The sequence below is a fragment of the Bactrocera oleae genome, chromosome X (genome assembly GCF_042242935.1).
Source record: "Bactrocera oleae isolate idBacOlea1 chromosome X, idBacOlea1, whole genome shotgun sequence".
Taxonomy (NCBI): Eukaryota; Metazoa; Arthropoda; class Insecta; order Diptera; family Tephritidae; genus Bactrocera; species Bactrocera oleae.
In genome coordinates, this window is record NC_091541.1 from 29,632,865 (window position 1) to 29,658,701 (window position 25,837).

The following is a 25,837-nucleotide window of genomic DNA, read 5'->3' on the forward strand; positions in this document are numbered from 1 at the left end:
TGATGAACCAAGTAATGGGACAGTTACCTGTCGAGCGTTTAGCTCCATCTCGTCCTTTTGCGCGATGCGGTATTGATTTCTGCGGGCCAGTCAACGTATATTTGTGTATTCGAGGCAAAACACCTTTTAAAGCGTACATTGGGATCTTCGTTTGTCTAACGACAAAGGCGGTTCACATCGAACTAGTATCGGATCTATCCACGGACGCATTCTTAGCGTCATTGAAGCGCATGATTGGAAGAAGAGGTCTACCCTCTGACATCTTTTGCGATAACGCAACGAATTTTGTGGATGCTTGCAACAAACTAGCCGAATTAAAGTCATTTTTATTTAAAACCGAAAACAAAGATGCAATTGTAAAATATTATGCTAATGAATTTATAAATTTCAATTTTATTCCTCCAAGAGCACCTCATTTCGGCGGTATTTGGGAGGCAGCAGTCAAATCGGCTAAGGGTCACCTCAACCGCCCCACCAAAAATGCAAGACTCACAGCTGAGGAACTAACTACAGTCCTGGTTGAGATAGAAGCTGTATTAAATTCTCGTCCAATAACACCAATGTCATCGGATCCAAATGATTATGAAGTATTAACTCCGGGGCACTTTATTATTGGTAGTTCACTTAGGGCACTCCCAGAGCGGAGATTGTCAGCTAACATCAGCAACCTACAACGATGAAATCAGGTCACAAGCATTAAACAGATGTTTTGGAACAGGTGGTCAAATGAATACATAAACGAACTTCAAGTACGATCAAAGTGGTTTACAGAGCGACCAAACATCAACAACAACTCAATGGTTATCATCCATGAAGACAATTTACCACCACAAAAATGGCATATTGGAAGAGTTATAAACTGTATTCCAAGAAAGGAATCTAAAGTGCGTGTGGTGGAAATTCGAACAACGAAGGGAATCATTCGGCGACCAATTCACAAGCTAGCCCTTCTACCTGCTTGAAATGCCTTTCAACGGGGCCGGGATGTTGGGTCACCGATTGAGAACCAATGCATTATACGGTCATATGTTCTATATATTTTTGTTATTTCTTGTTCTCTACTTATTTGCCTAATATTCAAGGGCAAGCATTAGAAGTCATTCGCCTCAATGCAGTTAATAATTGTATTTGCATTGTGTACATACTTACATATTAATTGCTTGCTCGCGCTTGCTTTGTACACTTATGCTACCGCTATGTTTTCGGCCACGCAATTATATGAATATTTGTTTGTGCACATTAGCTAGTCCCATTTAACATGTACTAAGCTTAATATGTAAGCATCCTCTTGCAATGCTGCGTTCCCATTTTTTATACTCTCGCAACCTGTTGCTACAGAGTATAATGTGCATATCTCCTAAACTGCTAAAGCTATAATAACAAAATTCACTGGGAACAAATTCTTTGAGCACCTCTATCTACGGCGTGAAATCGGGTGACAACTCCGCCCACTCCCCATATAATGGTACTGTTTAAAACTACTAAAAGCACGATAAATCAAGCACTAAACACGCCAGAGTCATTAAATTTTAACACAGGGATCGTATGATCTGACTTTATAGGAGCCGCGTTCGAAATTAGACAATGGGCGTGGAAACGCTCATATTTCCATGTTATAGTGCGAAAATGAGCGAAATCGGATTACAACCACGCCTACTTCCCATATAACAACATTTTAAATTCCATGTGATTCTTACACTTCCACTATGCAAATCAGGCAACAATGACTGTATCGGGATAAAACTTTGCGTGAATAATGCGATTAAATTATGCCACCTTGTGACTAAAAATTGTCTAAATCGAACCGAAACTGTTCAAGTCCATATGTACTAAATATGTGGACCACAGTGCCTATAGTTGACCTTCTACCGAAAATATCGGTCAATCCACAAAGAAATCTCAAACGAGTATACCATTTGACTTTGCGAGAGTATAAAATGTTCGGTTACATCCGAAATTAGCCCTTCTTTACTTGTTTATATTTCTCTTTTGTTAATAACTACATTATATACGAAGGAGGAATAGAGTTAAGTATGTACTTGGATTATTCTCTATTTATGAACTGTTTTTATATAACTTACATACTTATGTATATATGCACTAATAGAAAACGAAACTATGTACTTAGCCGAAATTATGTATTGAACGGTATTGCAATATTGCTTAGAATATTATTTAAGGAGAAGAATTTTGCAAATAAAGTTAGTCTAATAACTGACCACACATAGCATCATTACTCGTCCCTTTGTATTTTATCGCTGTTAAAACTTTGCTTAAATATTTCGCTTTTTCGATATTTGCGCGGCTACAAAAAAGGCTTTGTAGCCCTACAGGCTTGAATTATCTCATTATACGAATTATACGAAAGTGAAACATAGTAAACTTTTTTTTACGTCTTTATGTTATACATAATATTAAACTTAATATTATATCCAGCTAATTAACACCAAACTTGAAAAAAAGTATACAAAACTATACAACAAATACAATATAAAAATAATATTATCATACCAGTATTATACAATATTTCCTGAAATATTGTGAACTTTTTTCCTTTTATGTTAAACTTCAGATTATATCCAACACATTAAAAACGAAATGCAAGATTTAAATAACATTTTACAAAAAGGTAAACTGCTAATATACTGAATCATCATATTGTTGCGGTGGAAAGTCCGGCATTTGAAGGCGCAGGACCACAAAACCAATGACTCACGTCAACCGGTGCAGGACTTCAAGAGGAGCCTGATAGTAGAACCATCTAAGGTTAGTAAAACATTAATATTGCCAATTTCTTGTAGATAAACAATTTTTTAATAATTTCTGCTAAAATAGAAAAAATGTGTCCCTACTACGACCAGCTGAGAAAAATCTTTGGCAAACTTGTACCGGCCAGCTGTGTCTAGCGAGTGCTGTACCAGAATTTTAAATTGAATTTTTGGAAGAGGAGATTGCAACTGCTGCGCCATCAAATGCCGCACCTATTTCCTATAAAAGATATGAAAATAAAAAGTAATTAAATACATATATTAATTTACATATGTATATTTATATTTATGACAGTTAGCTTATTAGTTTAGGTTTTGTAAGTATGATTTTATGGTAAGATATAAAAAAAACTATTGTGTGGTTTTATGAAACCACGGTAAAAGTGAAACTTATTTTCATATCGTAGACATTAAATTAATAATTTTTGGAATAATATTCTATTAAGGGTATTGAAATGGCATGATCAATTTCAATTTTATTTTTGGAAAATCGGAATGGTAATGGAAAAATGAAAAAAAGGGAGCGAAGGGAGTTACATATATATATTTGGTATCACAGGACATAAGTATATAGCACATATTCATATAATATATTTATTTGCTTTGATCATTAAAAGCTTTGATAATATCTGAAAAGACCAAGCGATCGCATATATGCTCATTTTTTTTGAACTATTTTTTTTTCGATCCCATGGTGAAATTTTGTTGGAAATACCAAAAAAAAAATTCCCTAAAAACTTGGGACTTTAATTTTAATATTAGGTACTAGACCTAGGCCTGTAAAGATTTCCCATATAAAATACACGTAAAACTTGATTTTTTTTCCTTTTAATTTTATAACTCAACGGGAGTTGATGGGATTATCTCACCCGTCATTAGGTATTCCTCAGAATTGAACGCTCAACAAAAGTCTCCATTGCGGTAAAGTTATAACTTGCACCTGCGGGGTAGTACAAAATTGTAGGAAATTTAATTTCCTACAAAAAAGTCTTTGGCACCAAATCGATAATATTAATACTCTTAGAGATACAGAGATTTTAAGTTGAAGTGGTATGACCTCACCTGAGTTTCAGAAATCCATAAAAATTCCATACTACTTCAACTTAAAATCTCTGTATCTCAAAGAGTATTAATATTATCGATTTGGTGCCAAAGACTTTTTTGTAGGAAATTAAATTTCCTACAATTTTTCTGTATCTAGTGTTGTTTACGAGATAATTCCAAACGCGAATTTCATGGAAAAATTAGGTTTGGGGGCCCGTACTACCCCGCAGGTGCAAGTTATAACTTTACCGCAATGGAGACTTTTGTAGAGCGTTCAATTTTGAGGAATACCTAATGACGGGTGAGATAGTCCCATCAACTGCCGCTGAGTTATAAAATTAAAAAGAAAAAAAATCAAGTTTTACGTGTATTTTATATGGGAAATCTTTACAGGCCTAGGTCTAGTACTTAATATTAAAATTAAAGTCCCAAATTTTTAGGGAATTTTTGTTTTGGTATTTCCAACAAAATTTCACCATGGGATCGAAAAAAAAAATAGTTAAAAAAAAAAGCAGTCTAATGCTCATATATATATAAATATATGTATATAATTATGTGTGCATCTAAACAAATATGAAAGAACGCATACTTTTTGTATATCTGTCTACCTACAACATATGTACATATGTATGTAAATATGTATACTAATTGCTTCATGCGAAATTTCACGTTTTTTTGCTTTCATTTCAGAGAATCAATGTGTCGAAGCCAGATTTATAGTAAATCACACAACAACAACATTTTCATTCATGAACGCAGGCTTACTCTTAACAAGCGAAGTTGACTCATTCATAAAAGTAAACGCCATACCATACACATCTTCCCGAGCATGTGTTTGCCCACAAGCGTCTTTTCGCGACGATGGCAAAAGCTAAAAATCATAAATTGAACAACTTTCTGATGTTCCTTCTTGAAAGGAAAAGTGTCAACCCGGCAAACACAGAAAAAAGTGACAAAAATGGCAACATAGCTCTTGTCGATTTAAAATATTTTACAATTCTAAAATATTTTTACATGGCTCGAAAAAATCTGCGTCGATATACATATATGCATGCTCATACATAAACATACATATTTACGATGGTTTATTGGCAAAGCTGTTAGAGCGGCAAGGGAAGCGGTGACAATCGGCAATCGTTCGTTTGTTGTTTCCGACACAGCTCGGATTTTCTACCAACAACACAATGTTGTGACGCTTTGTCGTCGCGTGAGTCGCTATAGCAATTAGGCTGTCATATTGACATGTGTGTATGCTGCTTATGCTACTTGAGACGATTGTTGTTTTTGTAGAACAATGTTTGTAATTTTTGCCGGTGACGTATTTACATGTGTACACATATGTGTACGTAGGTTTGTGTATGCATTATTTGTTCGGCACATATGTATGTACATATACACATATGTATAGAGCATTACAAAAACGACATGCAAACGCAGCCCAAAAAATTTGAGACGATGTAATAAAAGTTTCACTTTAAAAAATTATTTATTCATTCGCAAAAATCATTATAATAGTCATTCACAATAAATCGACCGAGATCACTAGATTCTGCAATGGGTACTCTCGTGCTCTTGCATATTTCGGTATAGGATTTTTGCCTTTAGTGTCATCGTGCAATTTTGCAAGAGCAAAAGAATCCCCCTAATATGTACGCGTGCAAATGAATCAGTAATGGAAAAGTAACTCTAACTGTAGTCGGCACTTTACGCACAATGGACTACTTTTTGGCACAATTTGACGACAGACGAAAATATGTACATACTACAATATATAAAGTACATATATCTAAAATCTCTTTGACTTAAAGAATACGATATTTTAAAAACTATACAGTACGACAGCACATATATAATAGTAAAGCTAACTTCGAGAAAAAGGGAAAAATTAGTTGACAAATAGTAAAAAGGCAAGTGCGTATTTTAGTGGTCCTTTTCCGTTAACAGTATGCCTGTACGTCAAGAATGGGTTAAATCCTTAATCCCCCCCACATAAGTACCTAAAACAAAGATTTGCGAACCGTCTTTTAGCTTTGTATCGTGTATATCGGTCAAATTAAACAGTACTTCAAGGTTTTTTTTGCGCCTAAAATTAAGAACGTTTGATGGTTATAGGATATGACTTCCTAAAGCAAATTGTTGCCAAAATGTATACAGTTAAAGGATATTTATTTCATTGAAATGGTAAAATCAAAATGCAATATCTAAACGCAATCAAGTTAATTTAATCACAAAAGAAGTATTTGAAAAAAAACATTAATGCTTTTGCAAACCGAAACAGATCATTGCCATACAGTACGACTGTAGATGGCAAAATTCGCACAATTACAAATGAACCAATCCACACTAGAAGTTATCCTTATCCCATTTCTGTGACCTCATTTATTAATAACGAAATTCAAATCCTTCTCAAAGACGGAATCATTAGGGAATCCTGTTCTCCCTATAATTCTCCAGTTCACGCAGTTTCCAAAAAAGGCTTCGACGAAAATGGTTAACCGAAGTTAAGAATGGTTATCGATTTAAATTTATCATAAAGGCAGAAAACAGCGTTGAGGGTAAATAACGATAAATACGAGCTTTGTCTTTTACCTTTTGGTCTAAGAAATGCAACGAACATTTTTCAAATGACCATCGATGATGTGCTACTCGAGGTTAAAGGAAAATTTTGTTACGTTTATGTTGACGATATAATTATATACTCGTCAGATGAACAGTCACATTTAAAACAAACTATACGACTATATCCTTCAGAAACTTGAAAAATATATCCTTCAGAAATTGAAATTTTGGTAATTGATTTAATAATTAAATAAATCTGATCAGCAGGAATCAATAGCAATAGAATAATAGAGCCCATCGCGGTTTACATGAAAACTTTAACTAAATATCCCTTAAGTATTATTTTCCAAATATAAAAAGGTCACTAAAAATAACTATCCCGAACTCCAAGATATGTTTAGAAAATATCAGTGCATACCTCCTGACTCTGGTATTGGTGAAACCTTCCAGGAGAAATTCTTCATTTAGATATTTTTTTTGATTAATAAGCAACTTTTCCTCACGTGCGTTGACAAATTTTCCAAATTTGCTATTGAAAAATTGTTTAACTTAAAAGATCTACGGTAGACATAAAATATGCCCTATTAAAATTTTTATCTGTATTCAATAACAGTAAAACTATCGTTTCTTACAATGAGAAGACCTTTCACTCAAATACAATAAAAACTTTCCTAAAGGAAAATTTTTCAATAGAAAAATTTTTTGTACCTAAACTTCAAAGCGAATGTAATGGACAAGTGGAAAGGTTCCATTCTACTTAGGTAGAAATTTCACGTTGTGTTAAAAATCAGTAGAAAGAATAGAGGAAACTACTGACATAGTATTGTTAACAAACTATAAATATAACCGTAGCATACATTCCGTACTTATTGTTTGGACAACTGACGCATTTTATAGTTATGGGTCAAAGAAGTTAGAAGGTATCAAGAGAAGATTAATAGAAACTCAGGAAAAAACTTTACGAAGAGAGAATAAACCTCAAAACAATAGAAACCTATAGCCCAGGAGAAAAAGCTTTCTTAAGACGAAATAAAAGACTTGGGAATAAGTTCGATAATGGTTTCGTCGAGAAGGTAATTAAAATGACTTTAGTACCACAGTATTACTGGAAAAGATGGAAAAAAGATCCATTAAAGTAGTCCTCGATAAAAATTAATTCTATCCGAGTACATACAGCAAATTGAAATTACGAACATTTTCTTAGACAAAAATATCTACTTTCTAAGGGCTTGAATTATCACATTATACGAATTATACGAAAGTGAAATATAGTAAACTTTTTTTTACGTCTTTATGTTATACATAATATTAAACTTAATATTATATCCAGCTAATTAACACCAAACTTGAAAAAAAGTATACAAAACTATACAACAAATACGATATTCCTATTATCATACCAGTATTATATTTCCTGAAATATTGTGAACTTTTTTCCTTTTATGTTAAACTTCATATTATATCCAACACATTAAAAACGAAATGCAAGATTTAAATAACATTTTACAAAAAGGTAAAATGTGCTAATATGAACTGAATCATCATATTGTTTTTTCTTAAAAGTTTGTCTTACAAAAACCGAAAAACAGAAAACGAAACTGAAAATTGTTAACTTTTACTTTAATGTTATCTCAACAATAAACGAATAGCAAAACTTTCCAAACTTTAAGTCAAACACATTGTAATATCCAATTATTATGTTGTTACTATTAAGCTAATATTAATTATGGCAACCCGGACTGTAGTATTGTACATGCATACTAAATAATACACTCGATTGCACTCACCGTTTAAATGCGTTTATTGCAAGCACAAAAAATAAAATGGATTTTTCGGCGGTATCCGCTTTGTTTATTAGAATCAAAAAAAATATATATATAAAGGCTGAAGATTTCACTTAAGGTACTCGGGCGAGAAGTTGCTGCGACCGGCGGACGTCACTACGACTCGAAATGCGAAAGAAAAAGAAGACCTCTGGTCCTGTGCTAGTCCCTTTTGAGTGTTGCTCTTACAACAGTAGTGTGAGTCTTTAACCCACTAAAAAAAACATCTCAAGAACATATCTCATAGCTTTTTTATGATTCCCCTGCGGAACTACCATTAAGTATTACATCGCAGGGATAGCTAAGTTTATTGGCTACAACGTCTTAGGGATTTAAAAGCTGATTCTTCTCTCTTATACTCCTATGTCAGGTGGCATTATACCAGATATCACTCCAGCGGCTTCGTGCGACACTGTGCGGAAAGCGCTGGCAACCCTATGTGCACTTAACCTGAACAAGGATCTAACTGTTTCGGCGTATGATTTTTGCCTTAGAGCGTTGGCCCACACAGGCGCTGCATATATTATTATTGATTGGGTTACTTTTGTCAATAGTAGCCTTCTGTTCTGACTAGGTCCGCCTATGTTAGCCATTATTCGACTTAAGGCCGTGTTTACACGCGCAGCTTTTTCGCAAGCTTTCTCGACATTTGTTTTATAGTTTATTCTCGCGTCAATTATTACGCCTAAATATTTGAGAAATGGCTGTGACGTGATGCTATGTCCGTCAATATTTAGGGTGATGGCTTCCATTTTCTTCCTGCTTCAAATTAATAAGGCTTCTGTTTTTTGCCCTGCCAGTTGCAACTTCGCGCTAAATTTGGTGCAGTTCTTGTGCCTCGATTGTCACCGCAATATCGTCAGCATACCCAATTATTTTCACTTCCTTCGGCATCGAAGGCGAAGGATTCCGTCATATAATATGTTCCATAGAAGTGGACCCAGTACCGATCCTTGTGGTACTCCACCAGTCACTTTGAACCGCTTGACACCGTCATCTGTGTCATATAGCAACACTTTATTGTATAAATAACTATTTTTAATCCGCATTAGATACAATGGCGTTTTAAGGGTCTCTAAAGCTTGAGTTATGTGAGCCCAACACGCAGAATTGAACGCATTTCTAACATCCAAGGTAACGACTGTACAGTATTCCTTGGAGCCATACAACCACCTAGTGCCCTCAACAGCCTTGCCTGCTATTTCGGTCAGTTTTTTTTATCGCGTCAATTGTCGCACGTCTTCTGCGAAAACCATATTGATAGTCAGATAGGCCCTCTACTTCTTCAAGGTGTTTTTCTATCCGATCACATATGGTCCGTTCAAAGATCTTACCACTGGTATCGATCATACAAAGTGGCCTGTATGAACTTGGGTTTCCTGGTGGCTTGTTAGGTTTTGATAGCAGAACCAAACTTTGTCGTTTACATATATTCGGAAAAACTCCATCCCGCAGACACTTATTGAAAAGTTCTGTGAAGTATTTAGTTTTGACCTTTATAGCAGTTTTTAATGCTCCGTTTGGAATGCTATCCAAGCCAGGCGCTTATGCATTACCAAAACGTTCCAATGCTTGCACTACCTCATTGTCATCGACTGGTAGAAAAAGAGAGAGTAGAGTTGTGGTGTGATGTGATGTGTATGTGTGGGTAGTCTGAGTGGTGTGATGTCTGCAGGGGTGGTGTGTGTTTGTGTGTGTTAGTGGGTGGAGTCTTCTTGTGGACCGTGTTGATGTGGTGTGTTGGCGCTCAGTGGCGTGTATGGAGGCGTAACTCATCTAGCCATCCCGGCCCTCCTAGGCGAATTCTAGCCTAGCAACCGCTGTAGTTGGTGCAGCGTGGCAACAACCCTGCAGAGGCCAGTGGAGTGGCGGTATGTTGGCCTGGGCTGCCGACGCCGCGTTGATGCCTTCTGTCGCCTCGGTCTGGATGGAGGTGGAGCTACCGGTCTTCGGAGGCGATCCGGATGGCTGCTCTGCTGTGATATTCTTCTTGGGGCGAGTTGTCGCCCGACGGCCCGCGTTGGGGTGCGGTGCATCATGGTGTGGTGCTGTCTATTGCACAGTTGGCAAAGCATAACGGACGTACACTCCGGAGTCGTGTGATCCGTAGCCAAGCAATTGAGGCAGTGCCCGTGAGCTTGGGCAACCTGCTGACGTTGGAGGGGCTGCATACCTCGAAAAATGCTGCAGTGTTGCAGCCGGTGTGTGCGTCGACACAGTGGGTATGGGCTGCGTTGAGGTACCGTTGCTGGTGCTGATGAAGGTGTTAGTGGTCGCGGGCCACTACGGGGAGCGGTTGCAGGAACGATTGCCGCTGGGGTTCGTGGTGCTTGTGTTGGTGTTGTGGCCATATCTACATCCATTTTTATCTCTATGAAGAAGTTAGAATGATTACATTTGTGGCATGTAAATTTATGGCGAATGTGCACTGTATGTGGCAGGAATGGATTGTCAACTTGATCGATCATTGCGGTTAGAATGGTTAGCATTTACAACGGTTTTGTCTTTTGCGGGTTTATCGGTTTTTTATATGATTAATTCATTTGCGTTGCGGTAATATCGGCGGATTGTTCGTTATTTGCGGTTTCGTTATTAGATGTGGTTGGCATAAAACATAATTTCACGAGCGGTCTTGCTAGCGTTCCGCTTTGAGTACGGAAATCAATCAATAATTTTTCTATGCGGCCAAGCCGCCATTCTGTGGGGTGGTGTATTGGTGAGTATGTGGTGGGCATTATAAGGGTACGCCAGTTTTTGCCGAGTAGAGTGGTGTGGTTATTGACTGAGGCTTAGCGGTATTCGAACTGAGGACGTTTCGAGCATAAAAAGGGGGATAGTTAACATAGCTGTGAAGCCAGAAAAGAGATAACAGAGATAGATGCTGATTCCTGTTGTGTGCGCTTTGTTATCTTATGTACATGCCATTATCATCACCAATACCCACAGCGTTAGGACAAACATCTCCAATCAATTACGCAACTGTAAAAATGCGAGAGCGCATCAAATGATGTCGCATGATGACGCGCTCACCAAAAATAACAACGACTGCAAATTAAGCGTGCTCAATCATAAGTATTATTCGTAAATCAGAAGTTGGAAAGTTGTCCTCAAATGGTAAGATATTTACCGCCGACTTTCATACGACTTTGTACTCGACAACTTGACTACAATTCCCTGCAGTTCTCCGTTTTACTGTGCCGAGTACCCGAGCGAAAGAGTAATTCCGAAACTGCAGACTTGCGCATATCGCGCGCTAGCGCTATCTCTCTTACTCCCTTGCAAAGGAATTTAATATTCCGGACGATCCTAATAAGGATAATGACAACTGTTATCAAATTATCACACTGTCACGTGTGCAAAGTTTCAAGTTGATTCGACGTCTGGAAATCGGTTTGAACTCTAAGATTATATTACATACATACTTACATACATACATAGAATCCAAGCTAAAAAAGCGTGTTAATAAAAATACATATACGGCTTTTTGTTAATGAATTGTTTACATAAAATGTATCCGAAATTGATCAATTTCGGCACTCTCAACCAAATTTTCGCACATGTTTTTGGACCAAATTCGGCACAATTAAAAATTGTCAAATTCCATCCCTGAAATAAATGTACCGATATGAGTATTATTTCAGTTTGAGTGGCAATTCGACATAATTTGACTACATGATATTTTGTCGAAAAAGAATAAGTTTAATTTCATACGTTCAATATGCAGCCCCGCCCTAATCACAAATGCGGGGTTAAAAAATAAAAAAAAGTTGTTAATTCCACAAGAAAGAATTTTTTTAGAATAAACATTTTTCAACTTTCTATTTTTAATACCAAACATCTTGGATTAAAATATGAAAATCTAATTTTGAATGCCAACATCGGGATTAAACAATAAAAACATCGGGATTAAAGATTTAGTTTTTTTATGAAAAAATTCCCAACCCTGCTTATTGCAGATTGATTTTATCATCGCTTTTGCTGAAATTAGTGAGTTGGGCCACCCTCCGTACTTACCGTCGTATATACCACGTAGAAATCAGTTGTTCTCTTTTGTTTTCATTTGAGCAATGTTGCCATTGCTTAATTTATAGGTATAGAAGGTTTCGCACACATTTAGATTTTCAGTTAATTTTTCTTAATGTAACAGATCAAAACTATAACCTAACTATTATAAATAGTCCAATATTTTAAAAGTTTCTTTTTTAAATTAAATATCGAGGCTGGCAACCCTGTGTTGTAAGAAAGCAATCAGCTGAATCGTTATAACGACAAAAATCCGATTTACGTAGATATCCACGTTACGGTTAGTGGAAATCGAACGGTAGAAGCGGTGGTGAGTGTTCATTTACAATGAAATGGCACAAAAAGTCACCGACGCAAAACCGTGGACCGAATCAGCCGATAGGAGATCTTATGAGAGCGAGTACAATTACAGGAAATCCGCTTAATTGAAATACCTAATCAATTAAAAAAATTCATATGTGAACTTTGAGAATTTATTTAGGTTTTAGTAATTATATTTAAATATATAGTTTTAACTTTAAACGAAAAAAATTAAAGGGGAAAAAAACAAGACAATGCGCTTATATATTTAGTTATCATTGTTTTCAAAAAAAACTTAAGAGACAAAAACAATTTATTTAGAGATCATTACTTACATTTCTAAAATGTTAATTGAAGGAGTCTGTAATTTTTTTTTGTATGTGGTTTAATCTACTATGTTTTCAATTGCTGGCGCCAAAGATTATTAAAGCAATTAACCGGGGGAAATTAAATGTATATTTATATCAATATGCGAGGCCCCCAATTAACCGGGAAAGTTTACACGTATTTTGTATGCAATGTATTTTTGACCGATCAGGTGATTCCAATAAGCGAAAAATCAATTAGCCGGGGTTCACTTAAGCGGGGGATACTGTATATTACGTATCACATTTTTTGTCCGCGATAAACCTCTAAACTCCTAAACCCTCTATATTGGCAGCTAAAATTTTTTGAAAACCTAATTTCCAGACACAACATTCGTTATAAGTCGTTCTGATGTCTTTTAAATTATTCGATACTGTTGTTACTAAATATTAACGCGTATATTTTCCAATTTAATTTCCAAATTCTATAGACATTTATGACCGGAAAACCACCAAATAGCCTTTGGTTGAAGGTACTCGATTATTCAACGGTACACTTTTGGTCATCCCAAAGATCACTTAAAATATTCTTAAAGCAAATTTTTCGAATAAAACCTTTAGAGCGGGAATGGTCCTGTTGTCAAGTGATACTATCTGAATCTACGATTCTATTCAAAAGACTACAGTTTCTCATTCGTTTAGCTCTCGTCATGTCTATAAATATAGAAGTCTGAACACCAAAAAATGTCTAAAATATAAATTTTACTGTCAAAAATAAAAAATGGTCTACCCTACTTATCTCATTCATAATATTACATGTTCGATATCATCAACTAACAATTTTATAATTTACTCCTTTTTTATAAATTAATTATACAATATATATAATTTAATGTAAACCTTAACTACAAAAACACGTGGCCGGGTCTTGGGAAGACCTCCTTTACGCTCCGTGCGATAGATTTTTTCAAACACGTTTTTTCTCAAAAGGACATACATGTTAGTTTGTTAAGTTTTCCACCAATAATTTTAAAAAATTTTAATTGAAGAACGTCCATAGTGTTGCGCTCTATATAAAGCTAAAGTTAATTATTCGACGCGTATTTGACCAAAAATCACATTTTAACAATCAACCATTCACCTGATATGGCACCGTGTGACTTCTACCTTTTCGAAAAAATGCATTTGCCGATGAAAGGAAAGCGTTACGGAGACGTGGAGGCCATTCAAAAGGCTTGCCCCGGCATACTGGCGGCCATACCGAGCAACGAGCTAAAACATTCGTTCGACATGCTTTTGGACCGTGCAAAAAGCTGTATTAAAGCAGAAGGAGACTATTGGGATTATTGTGTTAATTGATTTTGGCGATAAAACCATTTGTTCTGTCTATTTTTTAAAAATCCTGTTTACTTTGGAACGCACCTTGGATATACAATGGATAATGACGGTTCCACAATTTTCGTTCGCTTATGGGTGGTGCCCGCTTATAGGAGCGGACGGATAAAAATTTGACTAAAATATATACACCTACTTCTTCTTAAATAAATTAGATTTTTTGATCATTTGACTTACATGTTTCATTTTTATTATGATATGTATCATAATAGTTACATTAAATTCGTTTGTGTACATATATATTTATTTTCTTCTATTTTCAAGATTACTTTCCAAAGTTTTGGCGTATTGGAATCCAGTATCGTCGTCACTAACTACTTTTTTAATGCGGTGAAGTTGTTTTAATGCTTTAGTATATGATTTGAATTGACCCACATCTTGAGCACATACTTCATTTAGATCTTTGGTTTCTCTATCAGATAATTCCTCAGTAACATTTTCGTCAGTGATAATGTCAGTATTATTGTTTTTTGTATTAACAATTTCGTCGATTAACAAAAGGTCATCCGAACGCTGACCTTTTGACCAGCTTTTGAAAAACAGTTTTTAATTGTTTCCACCTCTACGTAGTCCGATACATACATTGAAATATATTCTACATTTGTCAAAAGCTCAAAATACAGATTGGCTAATTTTGAGTCATTTTTATTGAAGCAGGTTTTCTCTGTATTAATGTTATCACCACTCAACCATATCCTTTTAATATATTCCTTTTGTTTCACAATAGTGGCAGCCTGGGTTTCTCCAAATTTATATTTAATATAAAGCACCAACATTTTCCTAAGAGTACAAACATATACATTTTCTTTATCCATCATATGTACAATTTCCATTTTTTTTAATAGAAATTGTTTTTTTTGTGCCATATTCTCCCGTTAACTAATTAACACGACTTAAACGTTTTGCAAAGACAAATCAAATGATTCATTACAAGCTACAAATTGTTACATATAGATCGCATTACATCTTAACATGTGTATTATCCTCAAATTTTTACATATGGTAAAATTTCGGCTATTCGGTTAAGCTTCTCTATCGTTATTTCAATTATTGATCTTCGTTGTCCGCAAATAAAAGTTTTGCGTCCACTTATCAGACTTTTCTTTTAATGTTTTCTTTACACTTGCGTTCAGTAATTCAATTTTCTTGTTCGTCATCGGGAGGTCCACGTCGGCTAATGAAAGGTAATGAAAGAAAAAAATAGTTAGAGTGGAACTTGTTCTGAAAACGCAATGTAAAACTACTTATTCTTTGATTTTTGTCCGGTTAAGAGATGGTCGCTTATTGGAGGTATCCGCAAGTAGAGGTTTCACACTATATATATAATATTCTCAAAATTTCAAAGAATTACATATATTTTTATACCATAAAAAAATTTATGAAAATCGTTTGAAAACGCTGTTTTAATCAAACTACTTTTTATACCCTGAATAGGGTGTATTAAGTTTAACACGAAGTTTGTAACACCCAGAAGGAAACGTTGGAAACCGTGTAAAATAAGGTATACATTAATTGCAAATTATTCAGTACAGAAAAATTGTATATATTTATGAATAAAAACGAAAACGTTATTTTCGAATTTGAAATCACTTTCAAATTTGAAAATGATGAATACCAATATTCTTTGTTTTGTTATTAAGCACAAATAAACATAAAATATATTATATCGATTTTTTTATTTTATTAATTATACTCTCGCAACTTGTTGCTACAGAGTATAAAAGTTTTGTACACCTAACGGTTGTTTGTATCACCTAAAACTAATCGAGTTAGATATAGAGTTATGTATATATAAATGATCAGGATGAAGAGACGGGTTGAAATCCGGGTGACTTTCTGTCCGTCCGTCCGTCCGTGCAAGCTGTAACTTTAGGAAAAATTGAGATATCTTTATGAAACTTGGTACACATGTTTCTTGGTACCGTAAGACGATTGGTATTGCAGAACCACTGCCACTCCCACAAAACGGCATTAATCAACAAGTAAGGAAGGGCTAAGTTCGGATGTAACCGAACATTTTATACTCTCGCAAAGTCAAATGGTATACTCGTTTGAGATTTCTTTGTGGATTGGCTGATATTTTCGGTAGAAGGTCAACTATAGGCACTGGGGTCCACATATTTAGTACTTAGGGGCTTGAACAGTTTTGGTTCGATTTAGACAATTTTTTGTCACAAGGTGGCATACATTAAACGTATTATTCACGCAAAGTTTTACCCCGATATAATCATTGTTGCTTGATATGCATAGTGGAAAGGGAAAGAATCAGATGGAATTGAAAATATGGGAAATAGGCGTGGTTGTAGTCCGATTTAGCCCATTTTCGCAATATAACATAGAAATATGAAAAGAACGTTATGCACCGAATTTGGTTGAAATCGGTTAAGCAGATCCTAAGATATGGGTTTTCACCTAAAAGTGGGCTGTGCCACGCTGTCTAATTTTGAACGCGGTTCCTATAAAGTCATCTCATACCATCCCAAAGATAAAACTTAATGTCTCTGGCGTGTTTAGTGCTTGATTTTTCGCGCTTTTAGTAGTTTTTAACAGTACCGTTATATGGGGAGTGGGCGGAGTTGCCACCCGTTTTAACTATTTTCACACTGTAGGTGTGTTTGTTTCCAGTGAATTTTGTTATTATAGCATTAGCGGTTTAGGAGATATGCACATTAAACCTATTAGAGGCGGGACCATGCCCACTTTAAAAAAAAAAAATTTAACTGCAGATGCCCCTTCCTAATGTTATCCTGTGTACCAAATAACAGTCTTCTATCTTATTGCGGAGCTTAGTTATGGAAATTTATTTTTTTTTGATTAATGGCGTTTTGTGGGCGTGGCAGTGGTCCGATTCCAAAAACATTTGTTTCCAGTGAATTTTGTTATTATAGCATTAGCGGTTTAGGAGATATGCACATTAAACCTATTAGAGGCGGGACCATGCCCACTTTAAAAAAAAAAATTTAACTGCAGATGCCCCTTCCTAATGTTATCCTGTGTACCAAATAACAGTCTTCTATCTTATTGCGGAGCTTAGTTATGGAAATTTATTTTTTTTTGATTAATGGCGTTTTGTGGGCGTGGCAGTGGTCCGATTACGCCCATCTGCAATACCAACCGTCTCACGGTACCAAGAAACATGTCTACCAAGTTTCATAAAGATATCTCAATTTTTACTCAAGTTACAGCTTGGACGGACGGACAGACGGACGGACGGACGGACGGACAGACAGTCACCCGGATTTCAACTCGTCTCTTCATCCTCATCATTTATATATACATAACCCTATATCTAACTCGATTAGTTTTAGGTGATACAAACAACCGTTAGGTGAACAAAACTATTATACTCTGTAGCAACAGGTTGCGAGAGTATAAAAACAAATAAATTGCCATAACTAAGCTCCGTAATAAGATACAAAACTGTTATTTGGTACACAGGATCACATTAAGGAGAGGCATCTGTAGTTATACTTTTTTTTGAAAGTGGGCGTGGTCCCTCCCCTAATAGGTTTAATGTGCATATCTCCTAAACCGCTAAACCTATAATATCAAACTTCGCTGGAAACAAATTCTTTTAGTATTTCTATTGACGGTGTGAAAATGGGTGAAATCGGGTGACAACTCCGCCCACTCCCCATATAACGGTACTGTTAAAAACTACTAAAAGCGCAATAAATCAAGCACTAAACAAGCCAGAGACATTAAATTTTATCTCTGGGATGGTATGGGATGACTTTAGAGGAACCGCGTTCAAAATTAGTCAGTGGGAGTGGCACCGCCCACTTTTAGGTGAAAAATCATATCTTGGGATCTCCTTAACCGATTTCAACCAAATTCTGTACATAATATTCTTCTCATACTTTTATGTTATAGTAAGTCCATCTGCTTTTTTCACTTTCTAGTATGCAAATCAAGCAAAATTATTATATGGGGGAAAACTTTGGGTGAATAATGCGTTTAAAGTATGCCACCTTGTGACCAAAAATTCTCTTAACTGTTCAAGCCCCTAGGTACTAAATATGTGGACCCCAGTGCCTATAGTTGGCTTTTTACCGAAAATATCGGTCAACAAGAAATCTAAAACAAGTAAGGATGGGCTAAGTTCGGATGTAACCGAACATTTTATACTCTCGCAAAGTCAAATGGTATACTCGTTTGAGATTTCTTTGTGGATTGGCTGATATTTTCGGTAGAAGGTCAACTATAGGCACTGGGGTCCACATATTTACTACTTAGGGGCTTAAACAGTTTTGGTTCGATTTAGACAATTTTATTTCACACCGTCAATAGAAGTGCTAAAAACATTTGCTTCCAGTGAATTTTGTTATTATAGCATTAGCGGTTTAGGAGATATGCACATTAAACCTATTAGAGGCGGGACCACGCCCACTTTTTAAAAAAGAAGTTTAACTGCAGATGCCCCTCCCTAATGTGATCCTGTGTAGCAAATAACAGTCTTGTATCTTTTTGCGGAGCTTAGTTATGGCAATTTATTTGTTTTTGATTAATGGCGTTTTGTGGGCGTGGCAGTGGTCCGATTACGCCCATCTGCAATAACAACCGTCTCACGGTACCATGAAATATGTCTACCAAGTTTCATAAAGATATCTCAATTTTTACTCAAGTTACAGCTTGCACGGACGGACAGACGGACGGACGGACAAGTAGTCACCCGGATTTCAACTCGTCTCTTCATCCTGATCATTTATATATATATAACCCTATATCTAACTCGATTAGTTTTAGGTGATACAAACAACCGTTAGGTGAACAAAACTTTTATACTCTGTAGCAACAGGTTGCGAGAGTATAACGAGTATACCATTTGACTTTGCGAGAGTGTAAATGTTCGGTTACATCCGAACATAGCGCTTCCTTACTTGTTTTATATTCAAGTTTGTAACAAATGAGTATTTTTTAAAGTTGTTTGTTGATAACATTTGAGTTAATGAAAGAGGGAAGATCATTCTTAATTTTTAACAATAGTTATTATAGGTTTTAATTATAAACGTAACCGTGGCAAGAGGACCATTTCTTCATTAAATTTTTCTGTCAAAATGGTTGTTACATACAATACAATATCCTGTAATCTAATTTGATTACCAAAAGTGTACCGTTGCATAATTGAGGTGAATTGTAATTACTCTGAATAAGAATAGTTGAACAAGTTTCAACCGAGGATTATGTGATGGCATTAAGGGTATATCTAGATGATTAACGTTTTCATTTTTATCAACAACAGTAGCGAGTGATTTAAAATACATCTGATAGCCTGGCAACAACTGTTGTAACTGGAAACTAATTTCATCAACTTATACACTTATGGCCGCTAATGTAGCCCGATTACGTAGCTAGTTATGATCCAAGCAATTAATTTTTACTTTCAGTAATATACTAACACGATTCTTTTTATATACATGTATACATACATATGATTACGAAACGTTTGTATGAGAGTATAGAAAAGTTTTGTTTTTAGGCTTTATCAGACAAGTTTTTAAAATTTTCTCGTGGCACCGCCCATTTTTAGGTGAAAACCCATATCTTGGGATCTGCTTAACCGATTTCAACCAAATTCGGAGCATAACGTTATTTTTATATTTCTATGTCATAGTACGAAAATGGGCGAAATCGGACTACAACCACGCCTATTTCCCATATAACACCATTTTCAATTCCATCTGATTCTTTAACTTTCCACTATGCATATCAAGCAACAATGATTATATCGGGGTAAAATTTTGCTTGAATAATACGTTTAAAGTATGCCACCTTGTGACCAAAAATTGTCTAAATCGTAAATCTAAGTACTAAATATGTGGACCCCAGTGCCTATAGTTGACCTTCTACCGAAAATATCAGTCAATCCACAAAGAAATCTCAAACGAGTATACCATTTGACTTTGCGAGAGTATAAAATGTTCGGTTACATCTGAACTCAGCCCTTCCTTACTTGTTATATTATAGATAGTATATTCGGTCATGCGATGCTATGCCTATGACATACTTTAAGTTCTTTTACATAGTCTATGTATTTAATACAGTGAAAATATTATTAACGAATAAAGGCGAAAACATGATTGTCTGTATAAGAATTAAAGGGATTGTATTTGAGGTTTGATATAGAAAATGATTCATTCAAATATTTGTCAATGGAAAAAATTACGAATTTTCCATTTAGCATTTTACTGAAAATATTATTTTATTTTTAATTTTGAAAACATGCTTATATTTAGAAATACATTTTTTTATGAATTCTTTTTAATTTTTAAAAATAGAGATTTAAACTATCTTACCATTTATGTTGGATTTACACAATGTGCCTAATTTTACTGAAATCGGCTCAGTAGTTTAGGAGATAACCCCGGACTAAACGTGACACGTAATTTTTATATAAATACAAGTACAATACATAGATATGGTAAACGTGACGTGATTGAGCCATGTAAGTCCGTCTGTATGGATGCTTGTAAGGAAAAAATGTTCATTTGACGAGATTTCTTCACGAATTTTGACGTGGTTTATTGTCTAAAGCAATCATGTAGTTCGAAGAAATTGTTCAAATCGGATCACTATAGCATATGCCTGCTAGACAAACTTAACGATCAAAATCAAGTTCTTGTAAGTAATATTTTGTATTTATGTTATAAAGGGAATCATAGCTTTGATGCAACTAAAGTTAACGTCTTTTTCTTACTTTTCTCTGTAGGATACCAGAGTATGTTTTATTCAATAGTAATATATTATATATAAAAAATATTTAATTCTGTAAAAATTAAATAGTTTAGGTGTGTTTATGAGATCGTCTTTGTTTATAGACATAACATATGTTAACTATAAATACATATGTTAAGTAAGTAAATATTTGCGCTAGATTTCTGCAGTTGGTGCAGCCATTATTACAATGAAAACACAGACGCTAAAGCGGTCTCAATATCACGAATTTGTAACGTTGCCTCATTTGTAACTGCCAATTGGCTTTTTTTTTGCCTTAAAGAAGCATTTCAAGCGGGTTTTTGAACACTGAAATTTAAACCCTCACTAATCAGTCAATAGATGTTAAAACTATACACTTTTCCATAATAATATACTTACCTAAATCCACGAAATAAATATTTATGGAATATGACGCGTATTATTTCGTGAACAACAATTCCACAACTGAGTAAAGATCAGTTATTAAAATTAAGCAGAACCGAATCAAATAGCCGAACAATGAGAAAAATATAATGTTCAACTTTTGACATGGTCCAGTGCAGCCTAACATACGGTTAGGCATGTAACCGGGTCTGGTTAAAGGCATAGTCCATTTTGACCATGTGGTTCTTAGATTTTTGCAGTGTACTGTGTATAATATTTGTATATATTCAGGTAAGTATAGCTTATTGTTTACATGATTGATATATGTACTCGTACATGTAAGCGACATAGTCTTAATTGAAGGTCTTCAATTGTATGGTATTACTGTTAGTACACAAACCAAAAACTGCTTGCCCAACAACGGAAACTGATCGGGTGGAGCTGGTCAGGTCTTGAATGTATGTATGTGCAGCTTATGCAGCATTTACTTACTACTGGTACTTACGCAGCTATAATCACAACAAGGTTGCTGAGAATTCTCTCGCACTCAGCGGTCGGCAGACGGTAGGCGGTCCAACAATCACCACAAAATTTAAGAACATAATAGCGCCTGCTTGTCCACAGTCGTTTGTATTGGCAATCCCATTATTTTAAATTTTGCTCAAATCTTTGCCCTGGGCTTTGCTTTTGTTTCCCTATAGTTGCTTATGACTTACTTAGCATGTTGCACTGTGTGACATATGTTTTTCTCAGTTGTTATACATCCTCTTAGTTTATTTCTTTGCGCTACCTTTGTTGTTTTCACTTTTATGATTGTATCGGTTTGAGGCGATCAGTCGATCATTGTAACCCGCTCTCTGTGGGACCACATTTGTTGTGTCACATTCCGTCATTGTGGTAGTATGTTGTGTTCTATTGTTGCATTCCTCTAAAACAAAGTAGTATGAGTACCTACATATGCATGGAGAAATACTATTAAAGTACGAATTCAAGACTTGTTGTCCATGCATAAAGGTTCTTGCACATGTATGCGTATCGATCACTTTATCGTTTCTCGTGTGAAAACGAACAATTATGGTTTTATTTTCACGTATTTTCAATGAAATATTCTGCTGTTGCCTTTGATTGCATTATTCGTCACTCTGCAACCTTTTCAATTATTATTTTGGGTGGTTTACTATTTGACTTCATTATTTATTTATAAATACACACGATAAGTTATTCAACATTGGATGATTTAAATTATTCAAGGAATTAGTAATCAAATATAATATAAAGGCTCTGTAGTGGGAGAGAGTAAAAAATGCTATAGTGACTCGATCTGAACAATTACTTCAGAGATTACGTCGTTGCTCGTGCAAAATCCAACAGCAAATGAACAGCTTCTTGGTTAGAAAAGGATGGAATGATGAAGAAAGGATAATGAAGAAAGGCGGACATGGCAAAATCGCCTGAGCTCGTCACACTGACCATTTACATATGTTTGTATACTTCTTTGACGTTTCCTTTTGTGTGTTACTATTGTAACATTCTGTTAATGAGCAAATGAGAGATAAAAAAATTCGTCGGTGCGCCGCTCATCGGTCATTTATATCTCTTGCATCATAGTTTGCAGCGACTCCAACGAAAAAAATATCTTCAAACGTACTGAAGGGCCCAAATCGCCGACTTAATCTCGTGCCTCTGTCTAAATCTGTTGGCACCTCTTCCCACACAGTGAAAATGTGTAAAATTGGGTGATAATAACGCCTAATCCCCACATAAGGTTGTTGCTAAAAACTGCTAGTGAATTTTTTCCTGATAATAGTTTGCCTGTATGTAAAAACTGAATGAATGTTGAATCGGGTCAGTACTTCCCTTAGCCCCATTAACTTAATATGAAGATTTTCGAGTTTCCGATTGACTTTATGCATATCGGCCAATATGTGAGTTATCTTAATAATACTTATAGGATCGTGTATTTCTAATAACTATCTTTGTGCCTGAAATAAGTAATATCGGTTGAAAGCTTGCTGACTCGAGGGGCGTATGCGAATTACGTGCGGAATTCGCCAAGTCATGAAAAGCAAGAGAGTCTTTTAAGCGTCGAGATCTAAAATTGCTCAGCCACAGAAACAAAAATTTCACCACCTAAGTTAAGTATTGTTACGATTATTATTTATTAAGAGAAAGCAATATAGTTTTTATAATTTTGAAAAATTAAGTCATGACATATGCGGCGGAAATGTTCGCTTAGTTCAAAATTTGATCATCAAATTTGAACAGTAAGGGTCTAAGCTGCCTCGAAAAAGAGCTGGGATATTAAATTTCAGTTCAATAATTATCAGACAAGAGAGAACTGCAACCTGTTCCATACAGGATTTTCACTAAAAATATTATGCCAAGCATTCCCCTACGACTAGTAAGTGTAGGTACATTTATAAGTTATATATGACTAATGTATAGGGATAGGACTTAACCTGTAATCAAATCGGAAATACCATAAGGCGAAACGGAAAAGTTATTTTTGAACAGACTCTAACTTGTCAGAATGGATTTGGTAACGAGGGTTCGATATGACAGCGCCATATTCCAAAGTTGTAAACAAGCGTTTAACAAAACTAAAAACACCTTTTGCTTTCATAACCATAGTCCTAGAGTCTGAAAATTTGTCAGCATATTTTCCACAATTTCTTTATAATTGCCATCGCTTTGATAAGTTGTTTTATCATTCCTAAATTGATCACGCGTTAAATCGTTCAGATCATTTCCTATTGACATCTATTAGTAGACTGTTCCAGAGAGCATGCGAATTATTTGTGATACGAAAGCGAGATTGTTTTTGAGTAAAACAGGATATTTGTAGACTGTATGTCTACTATCTCCATGTTTGAATTTTGGTACAACCTCAGAACCTTTCTGATAATTTTTGGTAAGGAGTGGAGTCCTGAGTGTGTGTAATCATGACTGGATATAATAAATTATATTGCTAACAAGCTAATCTTAAAAACTCAAACTGTAAGTACTTATTAGTGGCATAGTCTTCTCATATTGGAAGTGCATATGTACTATATTTTCACGTATTTTGGAAATTAGATTACTGCAATGATACATACGTAAGAATAATATTGACTAATATATGTTTAGTCGGGGTCAAACAAATGCGAGCAAATCACTTATACTGTAATGATGTATATCTTTATGACCATTTCGAAATTTTGATGTTTATGCTGAGGGACTGAAATGCGAATAACTGAACAAAGAAATTTCTACATAAATATATTTTTAGAATTCAATTTCAAAGGTGAGCTTCATGAATTGTACGACCAAGAAAAAAAAACCAACCAGAAATTTAAATATTTTCTAGAAAATCTATTTTATTAAAAATTTACACATAATTTAATACATCAAGCAAATATAATTTTTATTTCAGTTTTTTACGCTGTTAAAACTGTTGAAGCTAAAACGTTGTTTTCTACTGATATTATTCTGGTGACTGTTTGAAGACAAGCGTGCTTTCCCTTGTGCTGAAAAAAAGTCACGGAAACGAAGAAATGGATGAAAATTGCAGTAAATAAGAAATTGAATTCAAAAAAAAAACTTTCTACGTCATACTTGACAGCGTTGTCAGTGAAGTTAAGAGAATATTCGCCGCAGTGAGTGACATAAACAAATCGTTCTAATTTCTGTGTCAGTTTCATGATATGAAAGAAGATAAACTCAATGCACCTGCAAAAAGTATTCCGTTGATGTGTCTGAAAAGTCCAGTAAGACACGTTTACGATGCAAATTTTGAAACCCGTCATACTCCATACAATTCATTCCATCAATGCTAGAAAATTAGGAAAACTTTTCCCAAATATTTGCATCGCTTTGAGAATATTTTGCACTTTACCCGTTTCTGTTTTAAGTGGTGAATGTTCGTTAAGTATTTTAGCAAGGATCAGGCAAAATATTTCCAGACTATTATCGACTCATTTGCTGCCGCCACATCTCGAAAAGCTCACTTCTAAGTTCCAAATAATTGATGATTGGTGAATTTTAAACTGCATGTTTAAAAACTTAATCAGCTTAGTCAACAGATTTCAAAAGAACCGTTTTGTCATTAAATAGATCGCTAAATAAATGTTTGAATGAGATGTTTCTGCCTTCTTATTAACTGTCAAGTCTTGCTATCCCTATATTTATATATTCCGGTATATTCTGAAAAAACGTTTTTAAATAAAAGTCTCTGTATGAACTGATTTATACATTATTGATTTTCAAAATCGTACAAAACAAATTTGTTCCAGGGGTGATAGTTTTAAAGTGTGTGATGAAATCAATAAAATTGGTTAAGTTGAGTAGGTATTAAAATCAAAGTGTAAACTAATTCTTGCAATCAGAATATAAATGTGTATTAGATCTAAAGTCATAATTGTGTTAAAGTATGCATTACCGTTAAAGCTTTTTCAGAGGACATTTGATTTCAAGCACATTTCTCTTCCTGGTTATCGTGACAAGTATGCTATTGGTTTTGCACATGAACACTTTTTTTTTGAGTATCCAAATGGTCTAGTTT